The sequence below is a fragment of the Leptonychotes weddellii genome, chromosome 11 (genome assembly GCF_054177405.1).
Source record: "Leptonychotes weddellii isolate Sample4059 chromosome 11, ASM5417740v2, whole genome shotgun sequence".
In the NCBI taxonomy this organism is placed as follows: domain Eukaryota; kingdom Metazoa; phylum Chordata; class Mammalia; order Carnivora; family Phocidae; genus Leptonychotes; species Leptonychotes weddellii.
In genome coordinates, this window is record NC_138379.1 from 47095621 (window position 1) to 47109243 (window position 13623).

General features: G+C 56.2%; 1 protein-coding gene across 3 annotated transcripts in view; it reads left to right on the forward strand.

Annotated features, from left to right (window-relative positions):
* P2RY2 (purinergic receptor P2Y2) overlaps nt 1-13623 on the forward strand; it is a 33707-nt gene that overhangs the window by 5812 nt on the left and 14272 nt on the right. The window contains exons 1-3 of one of the 3 annotated variants that reach the window (XM_081798786.1): nt 593-686; nt 9738-9923; nt 13374-13442. The gene's annotated coding sequence lies outside the window, so the exon portion shown is untranslated. Of the gene's footprint in view, nt 1-592; nt 687-9737; nt 9924-13373; nt 13443-13623 lie in introns of those variants that run through there. The other 2 variants (XM_081798787.1, XM_081798788.1) reach the window with 2 other exon arrangements.

The following is a 13623-nucleotide window of genomic DNA, read 5'->3' on the forward strand; positions in this document are numbered from 1 at the left end:
GGGGACACCCTCCCCCGTCTCTGCCTCCGGGTCACAAGCCAGGGAGGCGAGTTCTCAGCGTGGTGCTCCGAGCAGGTACCTGGCAGGAGAGGGCGCGGGCTCGCTGAAAGGTCTCGCGGTGCGCAGCGACAGGAGCCACACAGGTGGCCGACCAACTCCGCCAATTTAGTGTCTCTGAAAACCTGCCCACATCTCGTGTGAGGCAGGCGGGCGGCCTCCGTCCAGCCAGGCGCTAGGTCAGTCGCCGCCGACGCCTTCCCGCTGCACGCGTATCGCCGCGGTGTCCCCGCGCGCCTGGCGCGGGGTCCGTCCTGGTGGGAGGGGCGGTGCCAGGCTGTGCCCAGAGTCCGCCCCGCCCCGGCCTGCCCGGGCCTGGGCAGGGAGCTATAGGCGGGGCGGGCGGGGCTCCAGGCACGTGGGTCCCGGCGGCGGCGGCGGCGGGAGCCGGGCGGCCGAGCGCCCCGCCGACGTGCCGGGCCGGCCGCCTGGAGGGACCCGAGGCGGGGAGAGTCGGCAGGCGCGCCCGGGACGCGGCGGCTGCCCCCTCGGCGCTGGGCCCGCGGAGCCGTGCGCGTGGCCGTCCGAGTGGCGCGCGGCTCGGAGCCGTGCGAGGGCGCCGGTGGGGCCGTGGTCGGGCTCCGTCGCCAGCGGCGCGTCCAGCTCCGGGAGCGCGATCGGATACCCCGGTGAGTGTGTGTCGGCGTCTTTGGGAAAGTCTGAGTATCAGTGGGGCAGGGCGTGCGCCCCGGCGGGTCGGGTAGCTGAACCTGCGGGACTTGTTTGTGTGCGTGCTCTGGTGTGAGCGCCCCGAGGCGTGGGCCAGCGCGCCGGAGACCCGCGAGCCCCTGGAGGCCGGCTGCGCCCCCTCAACCCAGGGGCACTCTGGGCGCGCATCCCGCCGGGGCCTCGTAAAACTGGGGGCGGGGCGGGGGTGGGGGTGGGGGGCTGGGACAGTGGCCTGGAAGGACAGTTAAGCCTCTCTCAGGGGAGTTTTAATCTGGAAGGCGGTGCTGTAGGCAGGGTCAGATTGAAGAAAGGCAGTGCCCTCCCTCCTCTCCCCAACTGTCCGCGGCGGGTTGCCACCCCCCCCCCTTCCCCAGGAGCCAGACCCAAGGGCCAGGCCCAGCTGTGGATTCAAACTTCCAATTTGGGGTCTGTGGGGCTGGTGGCGCTGTTCCTTTCAGCATGGCATCCTCAGCTTCCCTGGGCCAGCAGCCTGAGGTGCCCGGTTTGTTTGGGGCTCTAGGCGGGAATAATGGGGAGCTTTTGAAGGCTAGGGTGGGGCCCTGGTAAAGTCTCAGTTATCTGTGTGTGGGAGTGGTTGGGAAGGAGATTCTTTAAGCAGACAGGGCCCACAAAAGCTCTCTGGAGACTCAAACCTATGTTCCAGTCCTGCCTTGGCCACTGTGTGACCTTCTCTGAGACTCAGTGGCCTCATCTGTGAAAGGGGATCAATAATACTATGGAACTTGAGGGCTGTTGAGTTGCTGAGGTGTGGGTTATGTTCAGTACCAGTGTCCTTCTGGGTAGGCCCAATGCTTGGGTATCCCAGTGGGATCAGTCCTTGGAGGAAACCTCCTGAAACCCATATCTCAGCTATTCTCTTCCCTGGGCTAGCAAGACCCAGCTTGAACCCCTTAACCTGGGACTCAGGGCCTCCAAGAACTGCTCCTTGCCAACCTCTCCAGCCCCTTCTCCTGCCTGACCCATCACCCTCTAGTGATCGCATGTAGCACTGCCTGAAATGCCCTCCTAGCCTCATCTTCCTCAGTTGGAGAATTACCCAGGCTTGGGGCCGAGCTCAGAGTTCCCCTCATTGGGGGAGCCTTCCTTAATCCCACAGTTCGGTTGGAGCCTCTTCTTTTTTTTTTTTTTTTAAATATTTTATTTATTTATTCATGAGAGTCAGAGAGAGAGAGAGACGCAGAGGCAGAGGGAGAAGCAGGCTCCCCGCCTAGCAGGGAGCCCGATGTGGGACTCAATCCCAGGACCCTGGGATCATGACCTGAGCCGAAGGCAGACGCCCAACCATCTGAGCCACCCAGGCGCCCCGGTTGGAGCCTCTTCTGACTATTTCAAGTCCCAGTGCTGACAGCCCTGGTTCCACCTTGGACTGTTATGGTCTCTGGGTCCAGATGTCTGGGGCCCCCTGGAGGGCAGAAAGTGGCTCTTGCTCATTTCTCTTTTGCCAGCACCCTGCATGGGGCTGAGCTGAACTGAGAGAGCAGTAGCAACCCCTATCCCCTGCCCCCCTGCACCCCTGCACCCCTGCCCCCCTGCCCCCATCCCCCCATCTTTTCCAGGGAAGGCATGTCTACAGTGGAGCTCTGTGTCATCACAAAGTAGAGGAAACTAGAATCCAGTCATTGAGGTAGGTGACATAGGTTGTCAGAACAATGTGTTCTGGGACACTACAGGACCCAGAGTGTGCAAGCTGAAAACTTTGATTTCATCCTGAAGGCCACAGGGAGCCATGAAATGTTTATGGACAGGGAACATCCATGGTTAAAGCAGGATTTCAGAAAGATCTTTCTGGCTGCCGGGTGGAGAATGGATTGAGTAGTGCTATACAAGGAGGTCAGATAGCGACACCAGAACCATCCAGGCATTATTTATACTCTGAGCCCTTGATCCCTCGGCCAAACACTTCCCTCAGCCCTTAGGTGCTCAGGGTGAGGAATATGGGGACACTTAGGACTCTCCCTCCCCCAGTGGGAGCCAGGAGACCTGCAATTGATCCCATCCCAGCTCTTCCCCCAACTTGCTGGGTGACCTTGGGGCAGTTCCTGCCCTGCCAGCCTTTAAAAGGAGGCCAGCACTGGTAAGGTGCTGTGTTGAGAGTATGTGCTTGGGGAGGCCACCGCATGAAAGAATTGTCAACCTCCTCTTCTTCCTGCCTTGGAATGTCCTGGGGTCTAGCCAGAGGAGTTGGAGGATCACATTAGGCGACCTTCATAAATGGCTGGCAGGCTTGGGCTACAGAGTGAGGGTATGACCCCTCCATTCCTATCCTCTTCTTGCCCAGGATGCACAGGGCTCTGGGGCTTCCGGAGCCGCTAAGGACCAGTTAAAAGAGTACGAGAAATCACCAAGGCCTCATGGGTGAATGCTTTGATTTGGCTTCTTTCCTGGCTGTAGCCCTTAGAGAGGCCACGTGCCCCTCTAGGTGTCAGTTTTGCCATCTGTAAATTGGACGTGATGATCCTTGTACCTTCAAATGCAAGGTTGCTATGACGATTCTTAAGACAGTAGTCAAGAAAGGGCGTTGTAAGCGGTGGAGTGCAATGCACAGGGAGAAATGTGATATTCAGAGACTTAAATGCATTTTGAAGATACTAGAACATGGATGCAGTAACAAGGGGTTGTACTAGTTATTGGAATTTTAACTACCGACTGCCTTCCTCCCCCTGTGCCCCCTCTGCAGAGACAGCTTACTAGGAACAATTTATAAAAGTTCCTTATTTTATCCTCTACCAACCCTATGACGGAGGAATTATTACCCCCATTTTGCAGATGAGGAATGAGAGGCTGAGTTTCCTTCCCAAGATCACAGAGCCGAGGTGAAAGCTAGGGCTTCTGCTTCCCTGACCCAACTTACCTCTCCCTGTTCGAGACAGAAGTTCCATCTGAGTAAGGCCTGTAGCTCTGGCTTTCAGGCTGAAGGAAGTTTGAATCTTGCCCAGAAAACGTGACTTTTGGTCTTGCTTGTGGCCTGATGAACCATGCTGCTCACAGGAGCAGGGAAGCCCGGCTGATCCGGTGAGAAAAGGTGGAGGCTCTCCTAGTGAAATCCTCTCCCTTCCTGAACTGTCTCCTGTGGGCCTGGCTGGTGCACTCTTTGACCCACACCTTCCTTTTGGCTACCTTCGGGTCCTCAGTCCTGGCCTCTCCCAGCCATCGGGTCCTGACGGGGCGAGGCTGGCTGTGGGGCCTTCCCTGACCTCTGTGCTCATCCTAGAGGTCAGTTGCAGGACTAGACCAGCCTGCTTTCTCTCCCTCCATATCACCCAGCACAGGCTGGGCACAGAGCAGGTGCCAGGGAGTGCTTGGGAAATGAATGAGCGTGTGGAAGTGCGTGTGTAGTGGAAGAGGAGGGCCTTGCTCCATGGGGAGCTACAGTTGGTGCTTGAGCAGAGGAGTTCCTCCACTCCCCTGTTACAGCATCTCCTAGGCCTGAGTATTTCTGGTCCAGGGTGAGTAGCCAGAGTCCCTGACGGGAGGGTGGGCAGCCTGGGCCCTCCTGGGCAGCTGCTTCCTCCTTGGGCCCCTAACCTGGCACCTGGCACTGGGTTTACGGTGGCAGCATACTGCTTGGGCCCTGGAGCATGGGAGGAGGGCCTCCTTCAAGCTTCTTGGGGCCCACATGACCCTCTCTTCTCCCCCCCCCCTCAGGGGAGGCTCCTGGCGTTGCTCTGGCTTCCAGCGTCCCCAGCCCCAGCTGTGGGAGGAGGAGTCTTACTATGGCTGTGCTGTGGGCCAGCAAGGATGCTCCCCGTCTCTCAGAGAATCCAGGGCTAAGGGACCGGTGCCTCTCACTAGACCTCCTTGGTCTCCCTCCCTTTAGACCCCTCTGTTCTATCCACTTTGCATGTGGCACCATCACTGTCAAGGTCACTCTGACTGTGTCCTTCCCTGCTTAAGCCCTGCCATGGCTCCCCATTGTCCTCAGGATGGAGGCCCAGCTCCTCAACCTGGCATCCAAGCCTTTTCATGTGAGTCCCTCAGGCCCACACACATTCTGTGCCACCTACCCCTCCATACCAGTCTCACATGACCCGAGGGCCACACTAGCAAACCACTAAGTCTTTGCACACGCTCTTCCTTCTGCCTTCAGTGCCCTCCTCCCTTTCTTGTCCACCTGCCAAACTCCTAATCTTCCATCAGGTCCCAGATCAAATGACCCCTCCTCTGGGCAGCCCCCACAGGCTGGTTAGGAGTTCCCCTGGGCTCCGTGGCTCCTGGGCTTCCCTTGGTCGTGGCTTAATCACCCAAGTGGACCTAGTCCATGTCTGCGTCTTTCTCCCCATCCAGAGTGGAGCTCCTGACCAAGTCTGATCTGAGTCTGGGTTTGCGGGGTCTCTCTGCGCTTGGGCACATGGGGACACTGGCAAGTGTTTGCTGAGACTTTGTGGCTCCAGGGACAGTGATCTATGATTACATTGCTCTGAGAGTCCAGACTCCTGTGGTTTTGAGAATCTCAAAACCAAAGGCTGTCAGAAGCAGTGAGTAACAGAGCTGAAGAAACACTTAGAGCCAGAGACTCTTGGAATTGGACTGTCAGAACCAATGAACTCAGAATTCTGGAAGCACCCAGAGTGAGAGAGTCTCAGAATCACAGACTTACTTGTATCCTGTTCTATACTTCTGTACTTATTTTCTACCTTGGCTTTTCCAATTCACCCCTTTTCCTTCCAAGCTGGACCCTTCCTACTTCTCTCCAGACCTGACCACAGCCCCTTCCCAGAGCCTTCCTTGCCTACTCTGACCATGACTTCTGCCCCCCTCCTGGTTACCCAGGAGGGCCCCCTGGTGAAAAGGGTTCCTGTGTCTCTTTGCTAGGACAGGTAGACGCAGCCCCCACATCAGGACAGGAGCAGGATTTGCTAGCTGCATGGAGCACCACCTGCCCCCTTGTCTTACTCATTCCTTAGGAGCTGTCTGATAGAGTGGTGGTGATTCTCCCCATTTGATCAGTGAAGAACTCGAGGCTCAGAGAAGGGAACTGACTTGACCAAGATTGCACAGCATGTGTGGTTCTAAGCTGGAGCCTGAACCCAGGGTTCTTTTTCTTGAGCCTGGCTAGAGGCATTTGGATGTGAGAGGTCAGGGTGGAGTCCAGGGCACTGTGGTTCTGAACTGGTTCAGGTTAGCAGTGTGTCTCTAGAGCACTGGGCTGGGCTGGGCCATGCTGGGTCGAGGAAGGACAGGTAGTTTGGAGTCCTGCTTAGGGCTGGGGGTGAGGGTGCCCAGCCCCACACTAAATATAATTAGAACACCAGACCTTGAGTAAGGCCCTTTCTCTTAAGGGGTCTCAGCCTGCTGACTCGTAACATGGGAGGCCAGCCTGATTGATCTGAGACCTATACTCACATGTTCTCCCAGTGCATGGCCCCCACAGCCAGGATTCTAGGGGCTTCCAAGAAGGAGAGAGACCTCCAAAAGGGGCTGCCAAACCCAAGGGTCTCCTGGGGGAGGCTGCAAAGTCTTCACACTGCAACGGCACCTGCTGATAACATCTGAGGTTACCCCTCAGCTATTTCCCCAGACCAGCCCCAGTGCTTGTGGTGCAGAAAGCACACCAAGCAAAGTGGGGAGACTATTGGCCTTCAGCCCTGTGGGGTATATTTGTTGGGGGTGGTGGAGAATAACTTCCGAGATCCTTCGTGTCCTCCTAGCCAGCCTTGCCTTCTCTGCTTCCCTCAAGCCACAGGGATGACTGTCAGTTCCCAAGACATACTATGTGATCTCTTGCTCACTCTGCTTCTCTTCTCTTTCCACTCACCTGACTCCTCTCCATCTTCCAAAATGCAGGTCAGGTGTCCTCTCCTCCAGGAAGCCTTCCCTGACCACCCCGCCCCCAGTACCCATTAGGAACCCTCTTGGCTGCTTCAACCCTGGTGCCTCTGCTTCCTTCAGCCCTGATCACCCTGAGTTGTCATTGCCTGTTTCTGGGCCTTCCCCCATCCTCCCTTACACTTTCCACCTTGACAGTGAGCTCCTGGAGATCACAGAAGGGTCCAACCCACCTTGGAGTCCCCAAGTGCCCTGCATGGGGACAGGCATAGAAATGGCAACCTTTGTAAAGGGTGAGTGAATTAAGGAGTATAGTGGGGTCTAGTTCCTGCAGGGGGTCCCTGGACTGTCCTCCCTTCTGAGGATGGCCTTCAGGGTGGGAAACTTGATCTATAGCCAGGCTGGCTGTGACCTTGCTACTCTGCCCATGATTTTTGTGGGTTTCCTGCCTGTCTTGTCTTCCTGGGATGTTCCCATCCTCCCTGCCTTCCCCACCTGCTGAAATCATATCTTTTTAAATTATTTCATAAAGTGAGTCTAAATCATCTCCTTTAACTGTCTCAATAACCTTATGCAGTGGGTGCTCTTCTTAGATTGTAAGGAAATTGGGACTCCGGTCGTGGAGCTGAGACTTGTCCAGGTACCACAGCTGGGAATGGCAGAACTGGGATTTCCCACCTGTCCTCTCCTGCCCCTCAGTGGTGTTCTGGGTCCAGGTCCTCTGTTTCCCCTCATAGCACCTCACCCCCAGCAGAGGCAGGTTGCAGGGGTTTCCAGAGTGGTGATGTCACACTGCCCTGCCAGGCTGGACAGGGCCAGCCAGGTGGGCGGGGGAGTGGGCAGTGCATTCATTCTGGAGCTGCCCTAGTGGAGAAGCTGGAATGTTGTCCAACCACCCTGGAAAGTCTGCAGCCAGCCTGGAAACTGCCTCAGCCCCTCCTCGTGGCTTTGAGTTAACTAGCCTGGGGCTACAAGGAGAAAGATAGGGGTGGAGCCAGGTAGAGGGGGCAGGTGGTCTGCCCCTCACTCACTGGTGACCTTGGATGAGATCTTGGGCGACCCTTTCCGGCCTTAGTTTGTTGTTGCTGTTGTTGTTTTGATTTGTGATGGGTACAATAACCATCAGGGCTGCTTCACTCTGAGGAGATACCAGGAAGAGTAGATTCTAGTACCTAGAGTCCTAGAACACTAGGGTGTTCCCTCTGGCAGAAAACTGACCAGACAGGCAGAGCCATGGGGCTCAAAGAGGGCTGGTCGGGGAGCTTCCTGGAGCAGAGGATTTGGGCTGTGGAAGGTAAGATGTAGTGATCAGGGGCACAGCTCCTGAAGTCAGATCAAGACTGCAGTTTGCTAGCTTTGTGATCCTGGAGAGATTAGTTAGCCTCTCCGAGCTTCTCAGGATTAAATGAGAAGAGGTCTACCTAATACGGACCTGGTACAGAGAAAGCACTCCACTCTTGTTATGATATATATGTTAGAAGATAAGGGAGGGCATCCCTGAGCAAAGATAGGGATTGCTATCCCATGGGATTGCTTTTGCTGTGCTTGAGATGAGATGAGGCTGAAGGCAGAGAGAGAGAGTTGTCTAGCGGGGTGGCAGGGGTCGGGTCAGCCAGGGCCTTGAATGCCAGGCTCAGGAGCTTGGACATTAGCCTGACGGCAATAGGGAGCTCAATAGCAGATGGTCAGATTTGTGTTTTAGGAAGACCCATGACTGCGGTATGAAAGATGGACTGCAGGGACGGGGTGGGGGCGAGGAGACAAGTGAGTAGGCTGGTGCAGTGGTCTGGAGAAGAAACACAAGCCTGAGGCCATGGGCTGGGGCACAGTGGCCTGTCTGAGCCATTGCATTGGTTGAACTGATAGGGCTTGGTGAGTGACCAGTGGGTTACACGCGGTTGGGAGAGAGCTGCAGTGTCAAGGATATATTAGAGTTTTATAGTATGGAAGGATGGATAGTAGAGATCCTTCTCAGAAATGGGAGGAATGGCCTTGAGAAAGTGCTCTGCTCCACCTTTGTCTGTTAAGTGAAGGCATCTCCTAAGGAGAAGAAGATGGGGTGGAGTGGGGTGAAAGGTGAAGCTCTTTCCTTGGTCACTGGACTCTTCAGCAGGTTGGCAAATGGCTACCGGCTGGCTGCCCCCACGTCAGCCTGAGGCTCCTGGGGCAAGGTGCGCTAGGAAAGCAGTGGCCTGGGGGCATTTCCCCACGCCACACCTCCTATCCCCTTCCCGCAGCCAGCTGTCTCCTCCTCTCTTCTCACTGCCCCCCATGCTTGCACTTTGCTTCCAGCCCAGGGACCTGGCTTTAGCTGTCTCAGACGCACTCCCCTGTTGTAGGGAAATGAAGCAGATGGAAAAAGGAGGGGGATGTCCTTTTTCTCCTCTGATGAGTCTGAGGTTCTGGTGGGTGCTGGGACTTGCACATCCAGAGGGGTCCCTCCACCAGGTAACCACTCCCTCAATGACACCTTGTGCCTGGTGTGTGTGAGGGCCTCAGAGACAAGACAAGAGCCGGGGTCAGAATCCAGGAGGCCTGCGTTCAGTCTTGGCTCTGTCCCTGGCCTCTGGTGAGATCTTGTGACAGGGCCTCAGTTTCCTCCTCTGTCAAATGGGAGTTTGGTGCAGGTGATTTCTAAAGGCTGTTCTAGGCCCTGTCTAGGACGGTGTGTGTGTGTGTGTGGTATGTGTGTGTGCTCATGCTGTGTATACATCTGAATGTGACTGTGTATGTCTCTGGGTATCTGGGTACGCCCATGCCTGTGTGTGTTCGTGTGTGTTTATAATACCTATGGGGGGAATGATTAGAGGTGGGACAGGGAGGAGGAGGATTCCAGATAGAGGCATAGCTTGAGCAAAAGTGTGTTGGCGTAAGTACTGTCCAGTGGATACCAGGCAAGGAGGGTGTCGACTGCTACTGTAGGGACTGAAGCACAGACCAGGACGGAAGGCGGGGCATTGGAGACGCAGCTCAGCTCTGCAGGATGTGGGGAAGACCTTCCCCAGCCGAGCCACACTCCTGTGAAAGGGGCTGCCCGGGGAGGGGGACTGGGAACAACCAGCCCTGGCCCACGTGAGCCGAGGGTGGACAGCTAGGGAGTGTGGGTGGGCAGAGTGCACTCCTACTGGGACAAGCGCACACCAGAAGCAGGCCTGGGAGGGCCCTGCCTGGCTGACTTCTGCCACCAGGAGCCCAAGAGTGCATGCTGTCTCCACTTCCCACAGAGCCCACAGCACGGCCTGCCCTGAGAAATGCTAGAAGCTGGGTGCAGTCCCAGGCCAGGGCACCTGTTTTTCCTGTTTCTCCTGTTTCCTGAAGAATTCCCTGCATCCTGGTCCAGGCCTGCGCATTCCTGAGTGAGGGACCCGAGCAGGCGCTGAGTATCCTGCCTGAGAGCAGGGGCTGACCAGGTACGGCTGGGAGGCTCGCGCAGCCTCACCTGTGCACGCGTATATCCTGACCGGGGTTCAGTCGGGGGGATCCCCACCCTGCTCCTTCATCCCAGGCTGTGATGAATTCAGGTTTCAGAGCCAGAGAGCCCTGGTATCAAGCCCACGTTCTCCAATTCCTAGCAGTGTGACCTTGAACGAATAGCTTAACCTCTATGGCAGCATCTACTGAGGAGTGGGGGTGGGGGGGGGAAATGAAGATGCTGCGTGGAAGCTGTTCAGCCCAGGCTTGGCCCCTACAAAGTGAGGGGTTGGGGGTAGGGGGCACCAGGACCAGGAACTCCTGATCCAGACCGACCCAGGGTTGACCTGAGCCAAGGATGAGTGAGATAAAAGAATGTGCTTGGCTCAGACAGCTGACCTACCTCCAGAATGCCTAGGTCCAGTTCCTCTCCCCCTGGCATTTCCCTGGCCTGGCCAGAGAAGGGCAGGGCTCTTGAAAGAGAGGCAGTCCAGGTGCCTGTCTAGGGCAGGAGCCAGGAGCAGGCCTCAGGTGAGCTGGTCCCCAGGAGTGTTCCCAGGAGGCCACCTAGGGTCAGCAGCTGAGAAATCTGTGTCAGGACAACTCTGGGAGGCCCTGAGAGGAATAAGGGAAAGGAGGGCCACTGTCATAAAGCTCAGCCTCCTCTGGACTCCTATATCCTTTTGTGCTTGCTTCATTCATTCATTTCTCATTCATATCATACCTGCTCTGGATCAGGCCTCTTGCTGGATGATTGGGACAGAGAAAAGAATCAGATGGACCCAGCCCTCTAGGAGCACCTGGAATGTGTTGGGTTAGAGGGTGGAAGGACAGATTCCCAACAGGGTGTGAGGAATGTTGGAGGTCGTGGAGGGGGAGAGTTTCAGAGATGGGGTGACATTTGAGAAGAGCCTGGAGGGGTGAGCAAGGTGAGGTACAGTGTGAGTGGGTTCTGGAAGGGCTTTCCAGGCAGAAATAACAGCATGAGCAAAGGCAGGGAAGCCTGACAGGTCACTTACAAGGCAGGGCCAGCCAGAACTGGGCACAGAGAGGCTGGCAAGTGGTGTTGGACAAAGTAGGTGGAAGCTGGTCTCTAGGGAGCTGGGAGTGAGACCCTGAGGGCATTGGGGGTGAGGAGAGGCAGAGCAGAGGGCCAAGGGAGAGGGCTGGGGATTTGGCTGTCTTCATAAGCAGGGGCTGGGGGGGCAGGAAAGATGCACTCACAGGTTGGTGGACCAGCCAGCGGAGGGAGAGGGCAGGCAGGGTCATTCTGGACAGGGGCCACGGCAATGGAGTCCCCAGCTGGCCTGAGAGGGTGGAGGCCAGGATATCTTAAAACAGGTGGAAAGGACAGCTTCCTCGGTTCATGAGAGACTTGGGGAAGTCTCCACCCCGCTCACTAGAATCAGAGATTCCACCCTTAGTGATTAGCAAGAAAATCTTTGTGTGGAGACACTGACTATGGCTTGGGGTGGGCAGGGGCAGGGGCAGGGCGGGGGGAGAGGGCCCTGACCCAGAGGAGAGACCTGCCAGGCCTAGGCACTGTCATGTCTGACGAGTGCCCCTCCCCCCACACCTGCTCCTCCTCCAGGCATCCTGCCAGCCTCCCTCGCCTGCCCCTCCCCTACCCAAACTCCCTCTGGGCCAGTCTCTCTGGCCTCTGTCCCTAACCCTTCCAGATCTCTCCCCTCTCAGGGTCCCCAGGCCTGGCCCCGGCTTGGGCCTTAGTGTCACTCCCCTGGCCCGCCACTCTGCCCTGCCGCACAGCCTCCCCCGTTGGTGACCTGAGAGAGCCTCCGGAAGATTTCAGGAGAAGGCCACACCTGGGCTGAGCCGTGTAGCTCATACTGCCACAGTGTCCCTGCTGTGCTAGGCGCTGCTCCAAACATTTTACACAAATCAAGTGACTCAGTCCTCATAGCAGTTGTATGATGTGGGTTAATTGCCGCATTTTACAGATGAGGAAACAAAGGTGGTCTGGCTCCAGAGGCCAGGTTCTTAACCACTGGAGTTTGCTGTGCTGAAGGATAAAAAGTTGTCATTGCAACAAGTGGAGGTGAGGTGTGTGAATGGAATCCAGGTTGAAGGAGCGCCATGAACTATTGCTGGGAGCGTGTGTTAGGTGCATCCAGGAAACCACAGGTCACAGAGGATGGGGCTGGTGCGGCTGACAGAGGCTGGGTTATGAAAGCCTCCAGCACCAGACCGAGGAGGAGCAGGGTTTTCGCCTGAGAATAGGCAGGAGTCACAGAGGGTTTCAAGCAAAGGAATGACTTAGTTTTTACAAAGACCCCTCTGGATTGGGGGGAACTGAGGCTGGAGGCAGGGAGGGTGGAGGCAGCACTGAGCTGCATGGAGCAGGGGTCGGGTACAGGAAATGCTTTAATGCAGGGTCCTGAGGCCTGGCTCTGGGCAAGAGGGGTCCCAGCTGGCCAACCCTGGCCAGAGTTCCCCCTGGCAGGGGGAACTGCCCCCCTCTCAACTTGGCACCACAGAATCTCCCTGCCTCCTCACCCTGGATCAGGGACGAGGTAAAAGATCATCAAGATAGTGGTGGTGTGTGAAGAGAAACTAGGTAGGCCTGGGAGAAGCTGAATTTGCCCCACAAAAGAAGTCCCCCTCTGCTCCCATCCCCATCTCTGTCCCAGACTTCCCTGGAATCTTCAGGAGGGTCACTGTCCCATCTGGTAGCCTCATGGGCCAGGGAACAGACTGCCACTTACAAATGCAGAAAATGCCAGAATATAGGAGTACCTAAAAACTATTTGCCGAGAGGTGAATGAATGACTAACGGGGGAGACCCTTAGAAATACCCCCTCAAATGCCAAAATACCAGGCATGGGGCCAGAGCCTCTCTAGAGAGTGGAAAGATGAGCTAAAGGAAAGAACTTTTTTTTTGTCTTTTAAGAGAGGGAGAGAGGGGGTTGGGGGATGGAGGGAGAGGGAGAGAGAGAATCCCAAGTAGGCTCCATGCCCAGCACAGAACCCGACGAGGGGCCTCGATCTTACGACCCTGAGATCATGACCGGAAATCAAGAGTCAGACGTTTAACTGACTGAGTCACCCAGGCGCCCCTAAAGGAGAGAACTTTCTAATGCCTCCCGGAAGGTAGGGGCTGCCCAGTGGCCAGAAATGCCTCAGCAGGCAGTGGGCACTGGGTGGGAGGTGGATCCAGCCATCCTTAAAGGCCCCTCTCTGTGAATCTGAGATGACACCGCTCTGGGACCCCCAGCTCCTCAGATTCTAGAGCTCAGGATCCTCGATCTAGAATTCTGTGCTCCTGAGGTTCTAGAGCAGGGTCGCCAAACTTTTTTTTTTTTTTTTAAGGCCAGATGGTAACTATTTTAGGCTTTGGGGAACATATGGTCTCTGTCACAACGGTTCAACTCTTCATAAATAGATGGGTATGATTGTGTTCCAATCAAGCTTTTTTTTTTTTTTTTTAACAGAAACAGACGGGTGGGCTGCATCTGGCCCTCAGGATGTAGTATGCCTACCCCTGTTCTGAAGTTTTAGAGGTATGTGGCCCTGATATTCATGGATCTCAGACCTTCTCGAAGCTCTAGGGTTTCACGGTTCTGGGCCTTCTGGGTCCAGGGAGAGAGGTCAGATGGCTACAAAGGCCTTGAAGGTGGTTGAGCAGATCTGAACCAAGGGGATCTGTGGGTGCGTGGGGCCCCTCATGGCCCCAGTCGGGTG